Genomic DNA, 25,802 nt, shown 5'->3' with positions numbered 1-25,802 from the left:
ATTCTTTTTCCCTTGCATCATTTTTCATAGGAAGAAAATTAACTCAATTCATTCGAAGACATCTAGCCCTGTTCATGCAATGCAAAGATATTTAAAAGCAGAACTTGGATTGAACTAATCAAAATAGGAGTTACTTGCCGTTAATACCTTTTCATACTACCTTTCTATCATGACAAAATAATACTGGTCCTTTTGTACCTGTGTCTGTTTTAGTCACTATACAATTGGAGTGTGATCTTATTACTGTAGTTAGTATGCTTTATGTCAAGTCTTTCGGTATGACTCTATGGTCAACTTCTGTCAGCAGTTACACTAGAAGACCTAGAGATTTCTAGAGAGATGTTCTCATAGGTTTTTAAAAAATCACTATTGTGGGGTTCCTGCACCCATAATGTCAGCAAATGTGGAGAGCCCACTGTACAGAGATGTGCTTTACAAGGGAGGACTGTCTTTGAAAAAATGTTAGATACTACAAGTGGGCCAAAGAGATGTTATTGGGGTTGACTACATGTGGAACACGGCTTCCTAGCTGCGCTGGCTGCTTGGTTGTTTTCAGGCACAAATGCTGGTGATTACCTATAAAGCCTTATAAGTTGAGTCCAGGTGATTTTTGTCAGAGTAATTGCAGCGCAGCAGCAGTTGGATGGAGTCAGAGGAACGCAGCACAAAGAGACATCAGAGACGATGGTAAAACTATATACAAGTTTTACTGAAAGCAGTAATAAAGACAAACAGACTTGCAGACGAACACAGGACTTGACACTCACTCAGAACTGAACTGAGGCAATCAGTAATACACACACACTTGTGTCTGGACACTCCCCAGTTCCAGCCACACATCAAGGTCATCACAGCTTCTTAGTAATTAACTCTTTCCAGACTATAGTACACTCTGGATGATGCAATCAGTATGCAATACAGGCAAGACACAAATTTTCATTTAAACACTACCAATACACACATCCCACATTAACAATTTGAAGGACAATATCTTCTTTTATGAGCCCATTAGAGTGCTAGAAAACCTCTCTGTCACACCAGCTGTTGGAGATCACTTGAGGATGTGAGAAGCCATGTGGTCAATTAACAGTCCCAATGCTGAGAGCTAAAGTATCAGTCAAAAACCAATAAACCAAAATGTACAGAAGGGCATGCAAAAATAGTCTGGATTCAGGAATAGGATCAAGTCTCAGAGCTGACTTAAAGTCTCCCATGGAGTTGGTAATGAACGTTGCTTCCAGTCTCCACAGTATTTGCTGTTGCTTTATTTAGGAAAGTACCTTGTTTTGTGTTAACAGCTAGGTAACATCAATTGAATTGCAGATATGTGGGGCCTTTCCCAAAATATTTGGGTCTTGCTAGTATTTCCAAGGGATACACAGTAACACCTTATCAGGCCCATTTGGTGGCAACAAAGATGCTTTTAGGGCCCTTTTACACATGCCTAAAATTACAGAAGTAACTGGGATAAAAGAGGTGGCAGCAGCTAAATGATTTTTAGTGAAGGTGCAGGTGAAATCGGGTTAACAGCTGAAAGCACATGTTTAAAAGGTGAATTTAAGACCCAATTCTGCCCCCCAAAATTAGCAAAACATGTATTTTCCTTCCCTTCCCCCTGTGTGGATTGCCCCAGTGCATGTGCGCATTTTAAAAGCCCAAAAAAGCTGATCAGGCTGTCAAAATATGGAGCCACAGGCACACAGGTGGCTAAAGGGAATCAGAATTGGAAAGCAATTAGAACTTTCTGCAACCATTCCTTTATTTAGATCTTTATAACATTGAGCTTGAATTAACAGTTGGGTGAAGGGTGAGAATAAGAAATCTGCTTGTGTGTAGATTTGGATCTCTACACATATAAGATCCAGCACATATTGAAGTTATTTTTTTTAAAAAAAAATTCCGCCTGATGTCCCATCTGCCCTTCATCTTGATCTGCTTCAAAGGAAGGTATGAGGATGGTGAGGGACCATTTCCCAGGACTGACAGATCTGTTGTGTGCTTACTGTCAGGTCCCAGGATTTTTTGCCCCACTTTTCAAACCTGCATTTTGGCGCTTTCAGGAAGCGCCCTTTAAAAATACTGAAATATTTGCTTAATTTTGCGATCAATTTAAGTATTACACCACCTCACTGAAGCAGCTGGGTGAGGTCATCTGGAGTTTTGGAGTTGGGTGCCATCTCTACGCAGATGACATTCAACTTTACTACTCCTTTCCACCTAGCTCCAAGGAACTCCCTTGTGTCCTGGAACAATGCCTGTCTGCTGTGATGGACTGGATGAGGGCTAACAAGCTGAAACTTAATCCAGACAAGACAGAGGTTCTCCTGGTCAGTTCTATGGCTGGGGTTGTTGTATGTCTTTCGGGCTGTGTGGCCATGTTCCAGAAGCATTCTCTCCTGACGTTTCGCCCACATCTATGGCAGGCATCCTCAGAGGTTGTGAGGTATGGAGAAAACTAAGCAAAGAGGTTAATATATATCTGTGGAAAGTCTAGGGTGAGAGAGGTCAGTGTGAATGTTGTGTAGTTAATCACTTTAATTAGCATTGAAAAGCTTATCTGCTGTCTTCTTCCTGCCTCTGGGGCATCCTTTGTTTAGAGTCGTTAACTGCCCTTGGTTGATTCATGTCTGGAAATCCTCTGTTTTCAGAGTATTGCTTTTTATTTACTGTTCTGATTTTTGAGTTTTTTAATACTGGTAGCCAGATTTTGTTCATTTTCATGGTTTCTTCCTTTCTGTTGAAGTTGTCCACATGCTTGTGGAATTTCAATGGCTTCTTTGTGTAGTCTGACATGATAGTTGTTAGAATGGTCCAGCATTTTTGTGTTCTCAAATAGTATTCTGTGTCCAGGCTGGTTCATCAAATGCTCTGCTATGGCTGATTTCTCTGGTTGAATTAGTCTGCAGTGCCTTTCATGTTCTTTGACTCTTGTTTGGGCGCTGCGTTTGGTGGTCCCTATGTAGACTTGTCCACAGCTGCATGGTATCCGGTAGACTCCTGCAGAAGAGAGAGGATCCCTCTTGTCCTTCGCTGACCGTAGCATTTGTTGGATTTTCTTCGTGGGTCTGTAGATAGTTTGTAGGTTGTGCTTCTTCATCAGCTTCCCTATACGGTCAGTAGTTCCCTTGATGTATGGTAAGAACACCTTTCCTCTGGGTGGATCTTTGTCTTGACTCTCATGGCTTGTTCTTGGCCTTGCAGCTCTTCTGATGTCTGTGGTGGAGTATCCATTGGCCTGTAGAGCCCAGTTTAGGTGGTTGAGTTCACCTTGGAGGAGGTGAGGTTCGCAGATTCTTTGTGCACGGTCTGTCAGGGCTTTGATTGTGCTCCTTTTTTGACTTGGGTGATGGTTGGAGTTTTTATGAAGGTATCTATCTGTGTGTGTAGGTTTTCTGTAAACTGTGTGGCCCAATTGTTGATTGGGTTTGCGGATGACCAGAACATCTATGGCTGATCGGGGCATTGGGTGGCAACCTGTACTGGATGGGGTTACAATCCCCCTGAAGTCTCAGGCCCGCAGTTTGGGTGTCCTCCTGGACTCAGTGCTGACACTTGAAGCTCAGGTGTGAGTGGTATCGGGAAAGGCCTTTGCATAGTTAAAGCTTGTGTGCTAGCTGTGGCCATACCTTAAGAAGCCTGACTTGATCATGGTTGTCCATTCCTTAGTTACCTCCAGACTGGATTACTCCAATGCACTCCATGTGGAGCTGCCTTTGAAGATGGCTCGGAAACTCCAATTAGTGCAACAGGCAGTGGCCAGGTTGTTAACGGGAGCAAATTATAGGGAGAAGACTACCCCCTTTATTAAAACAGCTCCACTGGTTGTCGATAAGTTTCTGATCCCAATTCAAGGTGCTGGTTATTACTTATAAAGCTCCAAACAGCTCGGGTCTGGCCTATCTTTGTGATCGCATCTTCTATTATGAACCTGTATGAACTTTAAGATCTTCTGGGGAGGCTCTTCTCTCACTCACACCACTGTCTCAAGTGTGGTTGGTGGGGACAAGGGAGATGGCCTTCTCAGAGGTGGCTCCCTGGCTCTGTAACTCCCTCCCAAGAGAAATCAGATTAGCCCCCACTGTGGCCTCATTCCGAAAAGACTTTAAAACCTGGCTATTTCAATGTGCCTTTGACTAGATTGGACATTTTACAGAGTCCCTATCTCCACCCATATCCAGCCATTGCACTTACCACTGGCACATGTTACTTTTTATACATTTTTATGAACTGTATTTTGTAGTCGCTGTTGTTTTATTTTGTTGTATATCACTGGGCTTGGTCCCCATGTAATCTGCCCCAAGTCCCCTTGGGGAGATGGGGTGAGATACAATAATAAAGTTGTTGTTGTTGTTGTTATTTGATGCATGTGTTCTGTGATGAGATTTCCACAGTTTTCAAATTCTGGAGACTACCAGTGAATGAGATTAACAGAGGTAAAGACCAGACAATGGATAAAGCCTGGGAAATATTATGAGAATGCTGCCATTTTAAAGAACAGAATTTGTTAGTAAAAGCTGGAAAAAACTGTCCTTGAAAACATCACTGAATAAATGGGTCCTTTTTGCTACAAATGATCACCTTCCTTCAACCTTTCATTGCTGTTTGGCACATATAAGGAGAAAGACTGCACAGTGCTGTTTCAAGACAGATTCCATACATAGTGATTCAGTTGTAAAATGTGCGTTTTCTCAGCCATGTGGAAGAAACAGAGTATTGTTCTTCTGGTTGACAAAGCCGGTTGAGAGTTGATATGACCAAAGGACTGATGTTTGGGTGGTCATTTCAAGAAAACAGTGCCACAAACTCTACTAGATGCACTATTAATATATATGTGCATCTCATTAAACTCTTTTTCAACATGTTGCTGCTTAAATGTGCAACAGTGGGAGCATTCATTTCTAGAAAAAGGCCACCCAGGGCAAAACAGTTGACCAAGAAAAAGGAAGACTGTGACACAAGCTCAAATACACCCCCCCCCCAACATCATTCAAACGGGCAAAGTGAAAGGCAAGGTGAAACCACCCACAGGTTATGGTTGAAAAGCATTTATTTCCCCTCAAAAATATTATTGCTTTATGGTTATAAATGAGCAATAAAAATGCGTATAAATGACTAGTAGCTTGCATTAATTTCTATGATGATCAGTTAACTAAAGCAAAAGGAGGAGGGAGAATGTTAAGATCTTGAAGTTCACCAGCTCATAGAGACAACAGAAATCAGCAGTATTGAGTCAAAGGCATCAATACATTTGTTTTCTTGTTTTCCAGTAACAACAAAGAAATAACATGCAGGATGAATTTTTTAAAAAAAGAAAAGAGGGTCAGGTGTGAAGTTATTTCCCAATCCTTACATCAGAAGACCAAGTGATGAAGATATAAATATATTTTGTTTGTTTAATATTGTTTGCATTCTAAGGCAGCCTGACAACCAAAGCTTAATATGCATTCAATGAATAGAATGAATCAAGACAGTAATTAGCCTAGAACAAAGTAGCCTCAAAGGAAACCACGGCATATAAAGCTGAAATGCAAACTGGTAGAAAAATCAATGAGTTCAGTAGTCTAATAGTATTAAGATGGATCTTCAAATGTAGGCAAACTACAAAATATTTATCCGGTTTTGAAATATTTATAATGTAGATGTGAGGAGAACTATCTTTGTGAATGGATTCCAAATGTGGTGTTCCACCACTAAATAGCTCTCCCTTTGGTAGTCCTCCATTTTGCTTCACAGGATTAGGGCTGCACAAGAGCTTTGGGTGACATTGTTGTTCCATGCCTAAAAGTCATTTCCAATTTATAGGGACCCTAAAACAAACCCAACATAGGGTTTTCTTGGCCAAATTCTCTCTTTCATTTCCCTCCTTTAGGGATGAGAGTGCAAAATAGTTTAACTATAATCACAAGTTGATCATATATAACCGATGTTGCTTAGTTTAACTTCATATTATGTGTGTGGTGTGTACTGCCTACTGCTGCACAGATGGGCAAAACTGAAAAAGATTATCTTCATCCAACTAGAACTGGATCTATACCACCATATAATGCAGTTTGAATCTACATTATATGGTCAGCATAGATCCATATGTGGTCTCAAAAGAAACTGCTGCATAGAAAACCAAAATTCATTTATGGCAGTGTAGATCCAATTTAGGGACCTCATCAAATTAGAAAATACTGTGTTTCTGAAATAAGGAGAAAGATCTCCGGTAATAAGAAAATTGGCAATTGCTGCTTTACCTCATTATGTGTGTGTGTGTGTGTGTGTGTGTGTGTGTGCATGTGTACATACATGGGAATCTTTCTCCATGACATTAGATTCCTAAGAACTCCTTATTAGATTCCTCAGAACTCTGTATTTTCTGCCATAAGGCAGCTATCAGACAAGTGCATTTACTGCACAGATGCGAGCATATTTTCACATCTCAGAAGAGCAGTAATTCGGGATTTGGAGGCTATGTCACTCCACAGATTTAGAAAAATGTTTAAAGAGTGATGTAGGGAGTCTTTTGAATGGATTGGGAGGAGCCAGCCTTCCATGGTGTGATGGGACGCAATGCAGCATTTTCTGAAGGCAAGAATCGTAGTGTTTGGGTGTCAGTATACATCCCATCTGCATTCATTATGCATTCCGTCAGAAAAAAAAACTATGGGATGTATACATTATTTCCTAATGTGATGAGTTTCTATATCTTTGTAATAAATGCCTGGTCTATATGCCAGCAGCAGACTCACCCCAGCAGTTGCCCCACTTGCATTCTCCAGCCCAGGGAGCTAGCCCAGTCTTGCTGAAGTCTATTGCAAAGAGGCATCTCACTCTGTTGCGGTGTGAGAGTCCCAGATGGTTATGAACATGAATCTCAGCAGTATGTGTCAAAAGGATATCAAAAAAGAAAAAGAAGACAAGAAAGCACAATTTGGAGGGGGAAATTGTGTGATGGGGCAATTGTGTTTGCTTGCTTAGAGCTCTGCCTAGTATATCTCTACCTCCTCTCTGATCTCTTCTTCATATTATCCTGCAGGGATTACAATATATGAAGAAGGCCTGCATAGTTTTCCTGTATCTCTGGCAAGTTGAGATCTTTGCTTGGGGACATGTGGGAGAACTGCTATATCTTGCAAAAGCAAGCCAGACATGTCCCACTCTCTGCCTGTGCAATGCCTTGAATGATGGATGGGAATGTGAGGAGACATTAAGGCTGTTGCTGCAAAGAGAACAAGGGGAGTGCTTTTCCAGATTCAATCCCACTCCCCCGCAACCTCTACTTATCCCACATTATACATAGCCCTTTGAACCTGTGAGGGATATGAAATTATATGCAGGCAACTGACAGTGTACTGAAAGCTGAATTTGAAAGAGAGGAAACAGATATGGAAAACTGACATCAGAGGTACAGGCTTAGCTGAACTGCTTCTCTTTATTATAGTTGGATAGGGTGGAAATGTCAGTCACAGCATTTATATGAGGTGTTATATTCCCTTGGCAGCCATTGAGTGAACTCATGATGAACTGGTTGCTTTGCATCAGATTTCCTTACACTAATGAGAGCCTCTTAGCATTGTGTTGAATTTTCCTTTCATTTTAATTATATTTTCCAAAATTTGTGAGATGTTTCCAATCTGAATATCGCAGCGACATGGCCCTCCTCAACAACAGTTGGTTTGGATTTCTCCACACCCCCACTTCCCTGGTGTAAGGAGGGAGGGATTGGCTTCTCCTCTGACCATTTACAGGAAATGAAATATATGTTGTTGATGCATGGTCTGGATCACATGAGATGTCTATCCAGGCTTAAATCACTTTCTCCCTTTCTGAGTTCTCTCTCTTTTTTATTGTGTCAGAAGCAGATTGAGGCAAGTTGCTTCTGGTGTGAGAGAATTGGCCATCTTCAAAGATGTTGCCCAGGGGATGCCCGGATGTGTTATCATCCAGCAGGGGGCTTCTCTCATGTCCCCACATGGGAAGCTGGGCTGACAGATGGGAGCTCACCCTGTCTCGCGGATTTTAACTGCCAACGTTCAAGTCAGCAGTTCAGCCGGCACAAAGGTTAATCCATTGCACCACCGCAGCTCCTACATATGGTATGTTATGATTCCTGTTCTACCTGGAGCCAGGCTGGGATTTCCGAGAGCAGGAATTACTTACCAGTCTTGGAAAGATATATTCTTGCCTACTCTTCCTCATCAAAGAACTATACAGAGACAGCCACTTACAGGTTAGATGTGGTCTCCAAGGCCAAATTATTGAAGCAACAAATGAGGGACATTGTCCTGGGAGAGCTCAGAGCTCGCTCAAATTCACCATGTTCCCCTAGGGCCCTGAACTTACCATACACTGAGCCATTTAAGTAATGTAATTTTCTTCTTCATGGTGCTTTACCAAAGACTCTTCACAAAAGCGATACTAAATGTACTTCCATCAGAGCTGTTAAATGGCAGACTATCTGGTATCCCATACTCCCAAAGGATATGCCCATGCGGTGGAAATGAAATAGAATTATTAGAACACATCTTGTTGCAGTGCCACTATTACTCAGCCCAACACGGTCAACTCATACACCCAATCCTGACCCGATTGTCTGACCATGCCCCACAAGGGAAGGTCAGATATCTTATGGAGGATAAACACGAGGTGACCCTCACTGTTGCAAAGTTCCTTGAAGTGGCAGCAAGGCTGAGAAAGAGCCTAGTCTCCGATCAGAGTATTACCTGATATTGTGTAGTATATGTCTGTTAAACACATTTCTGTTTTAAATGTTATGTAAACTCCTGTATGTTATACACTTAACAGCTGCAGGTCCATGGACCATAATAAAGTTTATTGTATTGTTGCCTGCAGTTGAATAGAACCACACTGAGGCCCCTTCTACACTGCCATATAATCCAGTTCAAAGCAGATAATCTAAATTTTATATTGCAGTGTAGAAGAGGCCTGAGCCATGTAAGGTGGTATGACCTGGTGCAAATACTGTGCTATAAATTGATGGCCAGGGATTTAACTAAAGGGTTGTAATAGACAATATATTATATTTGAGAGAGTTTTTTCCTGAAATGAGAAACCCAGTCTACAAAAGGTGAAACTGTGCAGAGATAGGGTGGGGTAGGTTTGGAGCCAAATGGAATTTGGAAAAGCTAGAATGGAGTCAAAGGGCTTATCCACAAAGTAAAAGAAATTGTTGGAATTATAAAGACTTTCTAGTTCTTTTTGTTGCTTTGAACCAAATATCCATGGTTTTGCATCCAAACTCTCTCTTGAAATATCCTGGGTTTCCCTCCCTTCTCCCCCCTTGTGTCCTCCCCCCTGCTTGTTTCCTTCCCCCCTTCCCCTCCATTGACCATCTAGATTCAGGCAATATGTCAGATATTAACTTCCCCCAACTTCTAAATTATTATTCAAGCGCTATAGTCATAATGTAGAGTGCATAATATTAAAGTGCAATATCACACTATTTAATCCTTAGGATCATTGTCTTTTATTGCTAGCATTCCTCCTTTCCTCACTTGATCTCTGTGGAATCTGGATCCTGGAAGCAAACACTGTGTTTCTTGGCAGTGGTCAGCTTAGCTAGTTACAGTACAATCACAAACAGACAGCTATAGAGAGAAGTGAATTTAATTTCAGGAAATATTAAGTTAATTTAAACTGAATGGGAAGTGGGATTAAAAAGTTGGGATTTTCCAAGGAATACATTTTGATAGAGAAAACATCATGCAGATCTTCAAAACTTGTGACTTTCATATACATAGGGGTTTCTTTTTGTTCACAGAGGCTCAAAGATCAATTTCCCCCTTTTAACATACACTTAAAATGCTTTCCCTTCATATCTCCTCTCTGCCCTAATAGACAACTGGACAGTCACAGTTATGTTTGGGGAGCCCATTTGTACCCCAGTCACTAAGAAAAATGTGCCCCAGATGCTGCTGGTTATGCAAGATGGAACAACAATGTGTAAAAAAGGACACCCTGGTCTGGAATCCCATTCTTCTTTGGATTTCAACAGATTTTCAATGGATCACATTGGCAATCCACCTAAGAATAAGAGTTGGAGAAGGTACTCTTTTAGATTACTATTTCCAGGATCCTCCATCCACCTGTGTAGTCCAAAAAGGTAACTTTTCATAATGACACAAGGATTTCAAGGTGTGTGAAGTACTGAGTGGTTGATTGTGAAGATCTTCTGACTAGCTTGAAATGGTTAGTTGGGTGGCAAGCATGGCTGAATGATAGATCTAGTTCAACTATGGTTTATTGAGATCCATCATCCTCTGCTCTTCCAGTTCTTTTTCCTTGAAGCAGTTAATCTTCCTCATTTTGTTTTGGCTAAATTTCCAAGCTGCCATGCAGGACAAGGGCCAGAAAATGGGAGACAAGTTAATTTGTTCCATTCAGCTGTTGAGTATTATGATATCTATGATTTTTAGTAAGTAGAAATCTAGGTAGCTAGAATCATCAAGAGCGCATCCAGATAGGCACTAAAATGCATGCCCTCCCATTTCTTCAATTGGGGTATCCAGATGACGCCCCACAAAAACATGAATGCTTACTCCACAAAGCAGGAAAACCCTGCTTTGCAGCAAGATAATTTGACTCCTGGAAATACACGGGTCTTTCAGAAGGCCCATGTCTTTCCAGTTGTGGGGGCTGTGTAGATTTATTTATTTATTTATTTATTACAATTTTTATATCCTGCCCTTCTCATCCAATAGGGGACTCAGGGCGGCTTACAATAAAACACATATATAAAATTGTGCAATACATTGTGAATCAATTAAAAAGTTATTAAATTACATCAGACATTCATAAAAACACTTATAAAATACAGATAGGCATGTTCGAGTCTAAAAGACTGGGTCTGTCAATTGTGTTCCAGCGTACATAATAATAATTAGTGCTGCTAATTGTTATTTGAAAGCCTGGCCCCACAACCAAGTTTTAACTTTCCTACGGAAAGATAGGAGGGAGGGAGCCTGCCTGACTTCACTGGGGAGGGCGTTCCATAGGCGGGGAGCCACTACTGAAAAGACCCTGTCTCTCATTCCCGCCAGCCGCCAGTTTCATTGGGTTTCATTGGGTTTTCTGGGGCTGAGAGTGTGTGACTTGCCCAAGATCACCCAGTTGCTGAGTGGGGAATGAAGCCACAATCGTAGTCCAACTCTCAAACCACTACACTAAACCATGCTGTCCCAAAAGCGGGCCTGCTGTTTCTTCCTATGAGGCTTAGCTCACTTCCGATGCTACACTATGTCTTAGGAAAAAACCTCAGTCTTTTTTTATGAATGCTCCCATGAGAAAATGTATGGGTGAACTACAATTCCAAAAAGTCTTAGGTCAACCCTCCCAAAACTCCCCCAGGATTCACAGCTGGCCATATTGGGTCTTTGTGCCAAGCTTGGACCAGATCTGGGATAAGAAGATAATCTAGGAGGGGGTTTCTTCTTCTGATGGGGCTTAGATCGCTTCTAACAAGGAGGGGTTTCTTCCTATGGGGCTTACACATACACAAATATAGAGCGAATTTTAAAAGGAATACTGCTAAAACAGATTTAAAATGCAACCTTTTCCCTTTCCAGAATGATACTATACTATATATATTTTGCAAATCTCCGCTTCTGCAACCAGGTAGGGAAGGCAGATTTCTCTCCATTTTAAGCCCTTTGCAAAGTCTGCTTTCTCTCTATGCAAATACTCATTGACTTTGCAAACTTCATGGCAACTCAAATGCTAATTCAAGCTGACTAACATCAACATTAACACTTGCTTTAAACAGAGAAGGGTTCTTTCTCCTACCCTGGACATTCCACAGGTATATACCCTCCACTTGTGTCACTGCCAACAGAACCTCTGAAGATGCCGACTACAAACACAGGCAAAATGTTAGAATACTGCTAGAACATGGCCACACAGTCTGAAAAACTCACAGCAACTCAATGATTCCAGCCAGAAAATCTTTCAACAATACAGACACACCCAATTTGGATCTAATCTAGATAGACCAATTGGTTGCACAGGACAGAATAATGTTGTACCATTAATAGAGAATTTCAGTAGGTATTTCTTGTCATTAATTCATTTGGCTAGATTGATATACATGTTTCACTTCATACATATTTTCATCTCATTTTGGAGGTATGGAGAGATCTAAAATGTCTTTCAGAGGATGTATTAACTCATTTTTGAGTAATAATTGTGTGGTTCTTTTGCAGTAGGGTAGCTGCTTTATATAATCACCTATTGTTTTGTTCATATTAATTTAAACTGCAAAGATGCATTGATAAGGAGGATCCACACAAATTGAACAAGTACAAAATGTATAAGCTGAGTTTTTCAGCACTTTTTAGGGCTAAATAGGCCCCCTTAACATATACTCAAGTGAGGGTCCTGGTCGGTTTATATTCGGGTTAGGTAATACTCGAGTATATAGGTAATCAGTTGGACAGTCTTATCTTACTATTATTATCTTAAATTACAGTTTTATGTAAATATTCAAAAGCATTTAACCTCAGTTAATGTAATTTTATTGGTATCTATTTTTATTTTTATTTTTGAAATTTACCAGTAGCTGCTGCATTTCCCACCCTTGTCTTATACTTGAGTAAATAAGTTTTTTTCAGTTTTTGTGGTAAAATTAGGTGCCTCCGCTTATATTCAGATCGGCTTATATGGTATATGCAGAATAGAAAGTTAATGAACAAGTAACTAGTTACAGTTAAAACTTGGCAAATCCTTTACCTTTATTTTTAATGATCTCATGGCTTTCCAAGGATGGATCATCTTGAACCCTGAGATTTCCCAGCCCTAATCTGACTAGGGATGGCTCATAATACACTTATTTTATGTTCCTGAAGAGCACCAGGATCATAAAGAGGGGCGTGTGCTGAATAATTGGGGAAACCAACCCAGCAGGCACTCTGATCACAGCTTTCCAAAGATGGCCTCATAGGTTTTAACAGCCCTCAACAAGGTACTTGTGCTTTAAAAAACCAGTTCTGAACCTTTTTGCCTAATCCTTCATGAGTCTGGCTAAGTTGGCCATTTGTTATATGCACTTCCTCTTGTCTCAAATAGGTCAATATTTTTAACTTGATGACTGGCAAGAGGAATAGATAAATGTATTTGACAGACTGACTTTTGGGTTATATTAACTCAGCACATTTTTCTTGGAAACATTTGTTTTTCTTTGGCATTGTTTCTTATTTTCCTTTGAGTCCCTGTTTTTCTTCCTGTGGACATGACCAAGAGAAAGAAAGATTAAAGAATAAGCATGACATTAGACTGCATCCTATTTTATCAAAGGTGTAAAATAGGTTAGAAACTAGATTGATTTATATTTTGTTATATTTTAGTTTCTTTTGGTATATATTTTAACTAAAATATAACAAAATGCAATGAATGCTTCCTCTACAGCAGTGGTTCCCAAACGTATTTGGCCTACCACCCCCTTTCCAGAAAAAATATTACTCAGTGCCCTCTAGAAAGGGTGTGTGGCTTAGTCAGGTAGGAGTAGCTCCTGCTCAAGATGGCGGGGCTTAACTTCTCCCCTAGTCCAAGATGCAGGGCGGGAAGGGGGAGGGGAGGTGGGCGGGGCCACAAATGGGCGGGCAGGACTGGGATGGGCAGAGTCACGAGCTCTGAGGCAGGGCTGAGCTTCTATCCCTGTCCTGCGGCACCTCCGGTGATAGCACCCACTTTGAGAATCACTGCTCTACAGGTTCAATCTAGCCAAGTCTACAAACTTTCTATAAGAAGTAAAGATAAGATAAGTAGGAACAGGGCTTGAAGGATCAAAGCATTGACACTACTTATGTTTTCAGCCAGCTGAGGACAGCATGTGACATTGTCTTCAGTGTCCTCTTTACATTTAATTGCAATCATCACATTAGCTGGAGGCGGAAGATAGACTTTTTAACAGCATTATATTATTTCGAACTAACTTTGCTGTAATGCAGAGAATTTGTAGGGCTGGTTAGTCCTAAATGGATAATTTAGCCTTTAGATTTCTTTAAAAATCTGTTCCTGTGGAGATGAACAGCTTTGTCTCAGTGTGTTTGCATGCCTGCATTCTTTTGATTTTATTATAGAATTTATTTTGCTTTTAAAAAAAGGAATATAAATGTGCTATGATTAGTGTGAAATAAATGGAGCAATGGCTACAGATTAACTTCATAATAGAGTTTCAATTTTTTTTTAATTAAAGTGCACCTCTAGTCTAACATTTTAAAAATTCAGGCCCCAAGTAGACTTGCAATTTCATAAATAATTTCATTCCATTTACTGGAAATCAAAGATTTCATTCCACTCTGGGTATTCCCTTCCAGCACATTCCCATCTGCAAAGTAACTTAAATGTGGTCGCCATTCCTTGAATCTATTTCCTCACCAAGTGATGTTTTATATTAAGCCAAAGAGGTTTTTAAAGCATAACAACAATTGAGTGCTGCAGTTGGAAAATCAACCAAGGCTTAAACCAGAAGCTATCAATTCAATGGCAGCTCCTTTTGGAAAGGGTTTCCATTACTTAGATACAGAAACTCAAATTGTTGTTCTTTCAGTGATTCTGTATGATATTTGGTTCCTTCTGAGAAGTCATTTTCCATGGTAGAATGGCACATACGTGCCAGTAATGCTTAAAAGAATGTTTGCTTTCTTTTATAGCTGAATGAAAGAAGGGCATATTCTCCAATACTGAACAGAGGAAAACTGGGATGCATATGTCTATGCAATATTAGAACGTGTTTAAGTTGGCAAAAGTTATTAAAGAAGAAGAATACACAAGCTAGGAGAAGTTGTGGTCATTTGCTTTTCCTTGCTTTATTGACTTTTTCCAGTAGTTGCTCCAAGTCTTTCCTATTTTCTGATAGTAGCATGATATCATTTGAAGATTTTCAATGGTTGATGTTCATTCCCCCCCAATTTTCACCGCCTTGCTCAGTCTTACCTTGCTTTAATATATGTCAGGGATATAAAGTAAACAGGAAGGCTGATAAAATGCAGCCTTGCCTAACTCCTTTGCCAATTGCAAACCATTAGGATAATCAAATGTTGTTATACATCCATTTCTTTAAGAGTGAGCCATCCTTTGTCAGATGCATAGAGTAAAGCACCCATCGACAGACATTTATACTCGTGTCTGGGCACATATATCGATTTCTTTTTTCTATCCCTTTGTTTACTATCTCATTTCACTGCTTCAGTTTCTAAATGCTATAAAGCACAGTGCCACATTTGATAACTGCTGGAAGGGCTTGGACTTCCTCTGTGATGAGAAAAGCACACTGACACCAAGGAAACCTGTTTTGTTTCCAAAAGAATTATTGCCTCAGCTTTAAAACCATCATGAAATCTGGCATTCATTTGAAATGAAGGCATCTGGAAAGTAGTTTATAGAACAGAAATAACATTGACTCTAAGTGACTGATAAGAAAGCTTTTAGCTTACTATAAAAAAATCCTCCTGACAGGTAAAGAAAAAAGAGTGCAGAGGTGGAGGCCCAGGATTTTCACCTGTGGTACAGTGTCATTAATAAATGCTGTGGGAAAGGCTCTAGTCTATTGATACTTCATTAGGGGTAAGGTCACTAATACATCAATCAGAACAGATGTGACATTTGTTTAGAATTTAAGTGCTCCGAGGAAATAGGCCCGAAATATTTTTGATTAATCTCTATATAACTTCCCATGCCAGTTGAATTAGAGCATTTCATTCCACACACACATGTTGAATCCCCCCCTCCCCCAGTTCCCTTGGCATTTGCTGCCTGAAGGTGAGAGGCATTGAATTAGATCAAATGTCAGCATTTTCACACTGTAAGAAAGGACAGGAAGAAGGCTCAAACCTCACTTTCAAGTTCTATTGTGCTGTGCATGAACACTGCTTGATGCCTGAGAATATCCAACTGCGGCAGAGGGAGCTTTTTACATTCCTCACGTGTGAAAAACACAGCCTTCTTGTCCTGGAAAGTATTTACAATAGCAAATCTAACACAAGTCCTATTCTAATGTCCTGCATAGGGAAAAAAAGTAAAGAGTTGTGTGGCACTTGAAAGGCTAGCAGGTTGACTTTGGGAAAGGATGCTATAAGCCATGAAAATTTCTGCCACCATGAACTTGGCACCTTAAAGGCTCAAGCTTGTGAGCTTTCATGATGCCAAAAGAGTCTTTGTTGCTTATAATGACTCCTCTAGAAACTTAATAGGAGCAGAATCTATGTGTGGATTACACATAGATCCACACATGGATCTGTGGAACCATGTGTGGATCTATGTGTGGATCTGTTTTAAAAGCGTATGGCACTTTATCACTGTTACTTATTTCCATGACACAGCACTTTATGAAACCTGTCCCTTCTGGTTTGCTTTTAATTATTCTGATTTTATCTGCTTGGATTTTAATGTATTGTCCATTATTTTATTTTGTGTATCGTTGGAATGTTTTAAGTTTTTGTAAAATATGTTGTGTTGTTGTTTCGGGCTTGTCCCTGTTGTGAGCTGCCCTGAGTCCCTTCGGGGAGATGGGGCGGGATATAAAAATAAAGTTTATTATTATTATTATTATTGTTAGTAGTAGTAGTAGTATTATGTGTATGTGTGACAAGTGGGCAGTAATCAGGTCTTCTCAAGTGGTCACTTGCATGCAGGGCCGTAGCCAGAAAAAACTTTCGGAGGGGGTTTTGAAAATTTCAGGGGGGGGGGTTGAACCCCTAACACACACACACACACCCCGGCTACAGACCTGTCAATATCTGCTTGAGATAGTGCCTGGAGGGACTCTTAATTTTTTGCGTCTCATAGACTTAGCATGGGGATTTGGTTAACCAGTTAAAATTCATGAGTAAACTAGGTTTTTTTTTAACCTGAAAAATTTTGGGGGTGGTTTGAACCCCTAACCCCCCCCCCTCCCGGCTACAGGCCTGCTTGCATGCAACTTGTATGTGTGAAATCAAGACACATACAAGTTTGATTTCAAGATTCAGAGACTTCAAACATAAAGGTGTTTTACTCTATTTATGTTGTACTCCAGAGCTGGAACCCCTCTGACCTTAGACACCACACCAGCAAGCAGTTTATTGAAGAATATATGAAAGCCAAGCAATAAAAATGCTGCAAAAAGTATAAACCAAAAAGGAATTTTCAAAATGCAACAATTAGTCCATGAATCTCAAGGTACAAATATAAAACACAAAGTACAAGGTTGTAAAATCCACAAGAACAAGGCAGCATAAAATCCCAATACTCAGAACAGGAACTTAGCAATACCGGAACCATGAAGCTAGAAATCCACTTGAATTCTCCAAACAGGAACTTGGCAAGACTGGTACCTGAAACTAGAAATCCACTTGGAAGCAAGACTGGCATGAATAATCAATGTTGATCACACTGAGGTAAAAAGCTTTCCCCTTTCTCTTATAAAGCTTTCACTGTCTCATGCAATGAAAAGAAGACATTCTGTTTCACTTTCCCACCAGATAAAGATTTACTTACCCTTTTACTCTGGAGAAGAACTGACCTTCGACGGACTTGTGAACTCTGCCTTTGTTTACAAAAGTCGTGTTGCCTATCTTCCAGCGCATTAAAATCTACACCTGACAAATCATCCTCAGAAGCACCAATTCTCAGAGAAAACCTGCTGAGGGCCCCTTTCAGGAATTTGTCCTTGAACATACTCACTCTGTTTGCAAGAAACCTCCAGCCCAGGTCTGTCAAAAAAAAAACTATCATCCCCATTTTCATCAGACACAGGCCTAGAAACCCCAGCATCCCCATTGACATCAGACACTATCACAGGCTGAACTACAACAATTTAAAATGTTTGAACAGGGAGTTTTATTTGTTAAGAGCACAAAGAGACGAACATCCATCCACTCCAAGTTTCACCATCTTCTCACAGGACTGACATTTCTGTGAACTCACTCTTTTGCCTGCAGGTACTTTTTCACATGTCACTGAGTTTAAAAATGTCTCATTGTGGAGACTGAGGAAACAGATTTTTTTTTATTCCAGCTATAACCTTTCATTTACATTTTTACATTCTGTATTTCATTTCATAATAGTCACATTTTATCCCTTTTTATATATATATTAAAAAAAGAGGTGTGTGACTATTATGTGATAAAAAAATTGCCTCTGGTTTCTGTTTATTTAAAAATATTAACTATCTTACCTCTGAGGCAGGAAGAGGAAGAGGGGTGATACAACCTCAAACAAACAGCTCCATTTCAGTTTCTTTGGTTTTCTACCAAACAAACAGAAACTGTGAAAAGATGATGGGAGATCTCTCTCCCTTCTTACTTTCTCTGAAGGCAAGGCACTTTACAAAATCTGAAACAGAGCTCTTTAGGTAAAAGAGAAAAGAGCAGAGTTCCAGAGACCTCACACTCATAGTTTTTAAACTGCCTTTCCTTCAGGGAAGGAAGGGAGGAAGGCAGGCAGTGAGGTGGGGGAAATCAATCCCAAACAGCTCTGCTATTGTAATGTGAGGAGCACAAAAATAGCAACTTTGCCCCCCTAAAAATCGAGGTGTGACTCTTATGTGATGGTAACTATTATGCGATGAAATTCAGTATATCCTGCCTTTCATTTGACATGGGGCATGGGGCATGGTTTTTAATAATATGGTTTTTAACAATAGGTATCCCACTCTGAATTGCTTCTGAACTATTTTGGTAGAGAAGCTGCAGAAAGGAGAAAAGATAGCAGAAACAAGGAAAGTATTTTGAAAAAGCTTTTAGGCAATAAAATCCAGGCACATGATAGCAAGATAACTAGATCAAGTCAGACATACTTCACTGTGTCACTGGATCCAGGCCTTTTCCAACTATTACTGGTTGAAAATATGTTGGCCACTTTGATCCATTTCTGTTTGGTTTTTCTTAGCATCAAGTTGAATAAAAGAGTTCAGAGCAACTATAAACTTATTGGAAAGAAATTAGGACATTGAATCAAAGCATTTTTTTTCTAGATAATAAATCTTTATAGCACACACCAAGGACCTGATACAAGTTGAACAATGTTCAGGTCTGGTTATGTCGACGGGGGCAGCTCAGTACGCAGTAAACTTTGGGCATTTTGTCTCAAGATGGTTGTTGTCATTTTGTTTCTGGGGCCCATGTCTAGACATGATGTAAATTTGTGTGCAGTTATCCTTCAGTTTGATAGGGGCATAAGACCCCTTGAAGAGTGAAAAAATCACATAGGAAAAATGCTTTTTTAAAAAAATCAGAGAGAATGTGTCTTCAGTAATCTCTAGGCCTTCCATCAGGACTCTGTGAACATTCCGCAGAAGAATTGCACTGGAGAATAGAGAGTTTGCATAAGAGGTATTCTCTCTAGGAATATCTCTAGGTCTTCCAGCATGACTTTTTGTTCAGCTTCTGGTATAATGTGGTCATAGAGTTTGAATTAGAGGATCAAATCAACCACTGAAAACTCTTATCAAATGCAAAAAAATCAAACCTGCAAATGTGGGGGGCTGACTAAATGTCATCTGACACTTATTGTAAAAATATTTGTTTTACTCTGAATATATAATCATGCTAATTTCAAACAGGCTGTATAAATGCCACTGTTAAACTTGGTGAAACAAAGCATAGTATCAATGATGATTTGATGATTCCTCATCAAATATTATTTTATCCCCAAAACAGATTTTTTAAAGTAAAACTTAAATAATCCATCATTTCCTTAAAAAAAAATCAAGACAAATAATAATAGAGTAAAAAACAAATATATTACACATGACCACTAATTGCAAAATGTAGAATTATTAACAGCAATTACAGAGTACAATCCTCCAGTTGTAACAGCAATTTAGTTCTTTTTCTCCCAGAACAATTTCAACAGGTCAAAGCAGGAGATCCCTCTAGTGGTCAATAGTTTGAATTACCAAAGAGGACATTCATTTTGACAAAGAGATGTGGAGGAGTCTTTAAAACAAGAATTTTGAAATGCTATTTTTCTTGCACAATATCTCTCATAATTCTACAGCTACCATGACCTTGGCAATTCTGTGAGCTACAATCCAAAACAAACAAAAATGTAATTTTTATAAACTCTGCTTGAAATGCAAATGTATGGTAGATTTCCCCAAAACAGATATAAAGAACCTGGATAAATTACTTGTAAAAGAAGAAGCTACTAATCATTACTATTTCAAGACCCCAAAAATAGTTACTTTTTGGTTACAAATATCAAAAATACTACAAGTTACTACAAGGCCCTCAGTAATGTCCTTTGTCCTGATGCTAAAATACTACATCTCCATTTTGTAGCACAAGCAACTGGAGATCCAAGGAGACAGTGAAGTTCCTATCAGAAAGTGTTACCAGGTACATCCTCAGAACACATTAATGAATTCATATGTGCTCAGAGTATATGTGCCTATCAGTGACCTTGTTGTATCTTAGGCAAATTGGATAACTATCACAATGAACACTCTACAAGGAGGATCTGATTGAACACACAGTAATCACTATATTCACAACAGCGGCACAGGAGAGTGACAAATATTAAACAGTGCATGCAAAATAGAACACATTTGTTTTAGGGTGGGGAAGATATAAACTCAAAGTGTGCAAACTTGCAAGGTTGCATGGTTTTGGAATTAAGCAATTTGAAGCTGTTGCTATTGCCTTGGGGCAAAGGGAGATGAGAGAAACTGGTTCAAAAGTAAAGGTAGCACAATACTTTCCTAACCTCGTCATACACCAGAGAAAAAGGGGGTCTATCTTGAGGAGCTGCAATATGTAGGGAAAGTGCTCTCCAAAAGGATGGATTTTAGAGATGGAGAAAGTTACCATATCTCTCCTTGACCCTATTAGATTTGTGAGAAGCTCTTTAAGCTGATAGAGTTCAAGTTCAAGGAGGAAATTTAATCATGGTTCTCTATGCTGAACAAGCACTTTGAAAAAGAAAATGAACTAAAAGATTATCTGAGTAAAATCCAAGATTCCTGGGGCCTAAAAGGTTGATTGCAAAATCAATCTTTCAGAGGTATAAGAGAGACCGAGTAATGTAGTGGTTGGAGAACTGGACTTTGGAGACTAAGATTCAAATTCTTTCTCAGCCATAGAAACTCGCTGGACAACCTTGGGCATGTCATATTCTGTCAGCCTCACAGGACAGCAAGCATAAACTCTATTTTAGCAAATGTGGGCAAGAAAAACCTATGACTTGAAGGCACACAACAAACAAATGGAGTGAAACTTAACTTACCTAGTGATTTCAGCAGGAGAGAGGCAAAGCTAAGTCATGGATTTTAGCAAGAGTCCTGTGGAAGAAAGATAAAGGCAGTTCAAGCTTTGGTTTGAATCAGTGATTCCCAACCTTTTTATGAACAGGGGCCACTTAACCAGGGACCACTTTGACTAGGGACCACTCTCCAACATTAGTACCAAAAGGGTTACAAATCAGTTTTTGGTCAACTTTAGATTTGGTTTGGTTATTTGGGGTGCAGATTCAGAAAATTGCATTGGATAGACTACATCATCTTGAGTTTCTGATACAGAACATATGCCATCCAGTAGCCACCATCTGCTCACCCACAGAAAACCATATTTAGTTATCTAGAGCTGATGTGGTCAATCCAATGCAATTTTCTGAATCAGGAACAGGAACAGGCCTAAAAACAAAGACACCAAGGTGCCCCCACTTCCAAGCGCCACATGGAATAGTGGGAGGAAGGAGGAGGAGAAGCAGCAATCAGGAGGCTTGTTGTTGTGCCTTTCATGGATAGTCAGCCTCTTTTCTCTCGACATCCCAGTTGCCTTGGCAATAAAAGAGGGTTTCAGTTTTGCGAGACCAGTTTCTCTTGTTGCAACTGTGAGGCTGCGGACCATATTTTAGTTCTTGGGGACCACTGGTGGTCCACACCCCACCCCCAGAATGACTACTTTTCAATTTGGGTGTATTTTAAAAAGTATTTCAAGTCAGAAAAATAAGCATGATTTCAAGAAGCTCTCTACAACAATTTCAAACAATTTCTGGCTTTCCTGGGAGGCATTATCCTATGCTCGGTTTAACAAATGTTAATAATTCATATATATATATGCACACACACATACATACAGCTATGATAGTGTGGAATATCAGTATGCAAAAGGCTTTTGTAGCATTTAGAGACTGAAGACCATCCCATGTGGGGTGGAAAGTGGGGGGAATCGTCATCTTACTGTAGCATTTCATTTCATTGTGTTTATAATGAAAATGGATAATATATTCACCCCCATTGCACACATTCTAACATTTATTCTAAAATAATAATCTGAGCTATCAGACAGGCAAGTGTCGTCCCTACTCATGCCTTAAAAAAATTAAATAAAAGGGAAAACTCAGAATTTAGATCTAAAAAAGAGGAAAATATAGCTACAGCAAAATGGCGGTATATCAAAATTACACAATTCTGGATGAATAAACTAATTTTTAAAAGGTTACCATAAAAGATTAGTGCAAGAGGATTACTGGTGACAAAAAGAGGATTGAGGCTCATTTGGAGACTGCCCACATGAATGCCCATTCTTCAATGTCACTAAAGTGATGTAACACAGGTGAATCTGACAGATCCCATCACACATTAAACAGCCTTCAGCTGTTTCCATGAAAATCAGGAGCTCTTAAGATGATTGCTCCCCGACTACATAATCTTCTGCTTCTCCACACTTTTGAAACCGTTTACTGACAGAGTCCCATGGGTGACTGGTGGAAATAGAAATATGGTGGGCTCTGTGTGACTCTGTCTATAAACGATTTCAAAAGTATGTGGAAATGCATCTGAAGAGGTCCTGAGAGAACAAAGTTGGAAACATAATCTTTCATAGACTAAGAATGCATCTACATTGTAGAATTAATGCAGTTTAACACCCTGTTAACTGGTATGGCTCAACATTATGGATCATGAGATCATAGAATAAAGGAATCATAGGGCTGGCAGAGACCACAAGGGCCATCCAGTACAACCTCCAATGGAATAATGGAAGTTGTAGTTTGACAAGGTCTTTAGCTTTCTAGCTTCATCAACCTCAGATCTCTCAATATTCAATAGAATTGAGTCATGGCAGGTAAAGTGGTATCAAACTGCATTTGTTCTACAGTAGAATAGAAATTAAACGGCACCCCAAGTTTAATTAATTAATTAATTTAATATTGCACCCTGCACTTGCCCTATAAGCCTTATATTTCACCTGTCACATCAGCACTTTTAATCTTGTACCCATTACTCTGGCCCGGCCCAGTTTTATTGTGTTTTAGCGTATTGTTTACTGCTTGTTGTTTATACTGTTTTAATTGTTTTAATTTGCCTTTTGTTTTGTATTGTTATATTGTGTGTTGAGGCCTTGGCCTTTGTAAGCCGCATCGAGTCCTTCGGGAGATGCTAGCGGGGTACAAATAAAGTTTAATAATAATAATAATAATAATAATAATAATTTATCAGATGCATAGAGTGATGTGTCCAAGGAAAGATCTTTATAGGCAGGCTGTGTGTATGAAGAACCATAATAATGCATAATCTGTGGGTATGATGATGAGGTTATAAGTTTAGTTTCAATGATAGACCAATGGAGGGACCTCAGGGGATAAAGGCAGGAGAAAGAATGTTGTCCAAAGCTAAGGGGAGAAAATAACCGTATAGATGGTGGAGGGAAATACTGGAGTGTAGTGTGATGCCAGAAAGAAAATGTAATAAACTGACCAAGAGAACCTTCATAAAGCTGGGGTGTAATCTAATGTTATAGCCTTCTCTGCCAAAGATGTTGATGCCTAACCAAACTACAATTCTATGATCCCATAGCATTGGGCCATGTCAGTTAAAGTGGTGTCAAACTGCATGAATTCTATAATGTAGATGCATCTTAGATTAGGAATGAACAATTTTATACCATTCTATAGTTACTCAGAAATCAGAGATATAGGGGAGAAAGGGCATTGTCATGATGGTGATAGAGAAACTGAGTTTCTTGCAGGGAAGTATAGACCAAAACTACGCACATGTTTTGTTGCAAACTTCTCTTGTTGACTTAATTCACAATCTTTGTTCACATTATGTTGCCTTTACTTTCCTACTGAAATGAGTTTATATTTGTTGTTTTTTTAAACACCAAAAATGATTAAGTGCTGTTTGCATACTATGTACTTCTAAACCCAAGAGAAGTGGAATTAAGCTCAGAAGTTTTTGTTGCCTCATTTCAATGCTGTGTGAGAATTGGGGCTGAGCTGGGCATTTAATGACCACTCTGCCTGATCATGTGTTTCACCAATGTAAGAGAACTGTATTTGGGATCCAGACTTGTAATTACAATGAAAATGCTTTAAAAGCCCTAACTGCATCAATTAGACCATTAGCTGTTATTATAACCACAGCGTGCAGTTTAGCTTATAGTGGGCCTCTCGCAGTCATGCCAACTCACAAGAGAGATAATTACTACACATCCCTACCTTTTAAGCTTCCTGATGAGATAGTTTCTACTTGGAATGAAGGCCTGCCAACACGTCTGCTGAAATTTCCTGAGGAAGTAGTTAAACAGCATTGTAAAAATGGGACCAATTTAGAACGCAAAAGGAATTCTTCCTCTTATTTCCAGAAACACATGACATCAAAGGAAAATTTAACACCCTGATATCCACCACCATCTAAATGCTCTACCAACACAACCCTCATTGGAGCAAGTAGGGTGAGTTATTTCCATAATTAGAGGCATGTGCTCACTTTCGATATCCTCATGTCAAACTTTAAATTGAGAAAACGGTGAGAGAGAGAGACAGGAGGCAGAATCTTAGCAGGATATATTTAAAGTGCACACCTTTAGAGAGAACAGAGTCTCATTATATCTTAAAAGATTAATGCCTGTTAAGGCTTTGTAGGATAGAATCTAATTTATCAGATTCAGCTGTAGTTGAGTGATTCACTTTTTGTCCTTCAGCATCCAGAATTCCTGAGCATTGACCTTACTAGCTGGGACTTCTGGGAGCTGAAATCCAAAACATCTCGAGGACCAAAGGATAATTGGTTGCAAGGAACCACAAGACTCATTGGCCAAAATTGTTAGTTCCTCTTAGCGTAGACCCACTGAAGCAATGAAATTTGCATAAGTGCTGCTGTTAGTATTGTTGTGTGTGCTCAAGTCTTTTCTGACCTTTGGCAATCCTGTCACAGATTTTTCCTGACGAGATGTGTTCAGAAGAGGTTGGCCATTAGAATTATGCATTCATGTGGAATAGCTGTTTGTTTTGTGAAGTTTCATTCGTGTCATCTCATTTTCATATTCGTGTCCCACTAACGAAAAATGGGCCCCTACACGACACATATTTTCATCTGGCTAATAAAAAAATGAAAATTTTTGGACGATTGGCTGTAATGGGAGGGCTTCTGAGGCTCACCCCCCCCCCCCACACACACACACACCCTGCTTAGTTTTTGGGGTAAAGGGGTGAAAATGTCACACAAGGAGGGCATTTTGGCCCAAGCCAAGGGAAAGCAGGGCAATAGAAGGCCTGGGGGAAGTGAGGCCCTGAGCCGGAGGCAGGCCTCAGGGGCAAGAGCCCTAATGAGGGCCGGGTGTAGCCCTCCCACTGGGAGAGGGTGGAGGCCTGGGTCTAAGGCCCCGAATAAGCCTCAAGAGAAATGTGAGATTTATTTATTATTTATTTATATTTTAATATTTATTTATTTGTTTGTTTGTTTATTTTAAAGGCCCTGTAAGGTCAAAGCAACCCTCCCAATGTAGCCGGGAGGCAGGAAGTGCCTTAGCAAGGGCCAGGGGTGGGAGGAACCCTACTAACGGAAGGCCGGAGCGGCCCTCCCGCTGTTGCTGGGAGGA

The 25,802-nt window shown here is 39.8% G+C and overlaps 1 long non-coding RNA gene across 3 annotated transcripts; it reads right to left on the bottom strand.

The window, feature by feature from the left end:
- Positions 1 to 688: 688 nt before the first annotated feature.
- On the bottom strand, positions 689 to 25,574 carry LOC103279591 (uncharacterized). 3 transcript variants are annotated; one of them, XR_010002736.1, is made up of 4 exons: positions 25,119 to 25,574; positions 24,421 to 24,489; positions 21,205 to 21,259; positions 689 to 10,333 (listed from the first exon to the last, which is right to left on the bottom strand). It is a non-coding gene; the product is annotated as an uncharacterized LOC103279591 (long non-coding RNA). The 3 variants fall into 3 exon arrangements; XR_506881.3 differs by lacking the exon at positions 25,119 to 25,574 and having other exon boundaries at positions 24,421 to 25,058; XR_010002737.1 differs by lacking the exons at positions 689 to 10,333; positions 25,119 to 25,574 and adding an exon at positions 13,403 to 17,318 and having other exon boundaries at positions 24,421 to 25,058.
- Between the last annotated feature and the right edge of the window lie 228 nt (positions 25,575 to 25,802).

Source organism: Anolis carolinensis, chromosome 2, assembly GCF_035594765.1.
Source record: "Anolis carolinensis isolate JA03-04 chromosome 2, rAnoCar3.1.pri, whole genome shotgun sequence".
Lineage (NCBI taxonomy): Eukaryota > Metazoa > Chordata > Lepidosauria > Squamata > Dactyloidae > Anolis > Anolis carolinensis.
The sequence above is the reverse complement of the archived record's forward strand: the minus strand, read 5'-3'. Positions and strand labels throughout refer to the sequence as shown.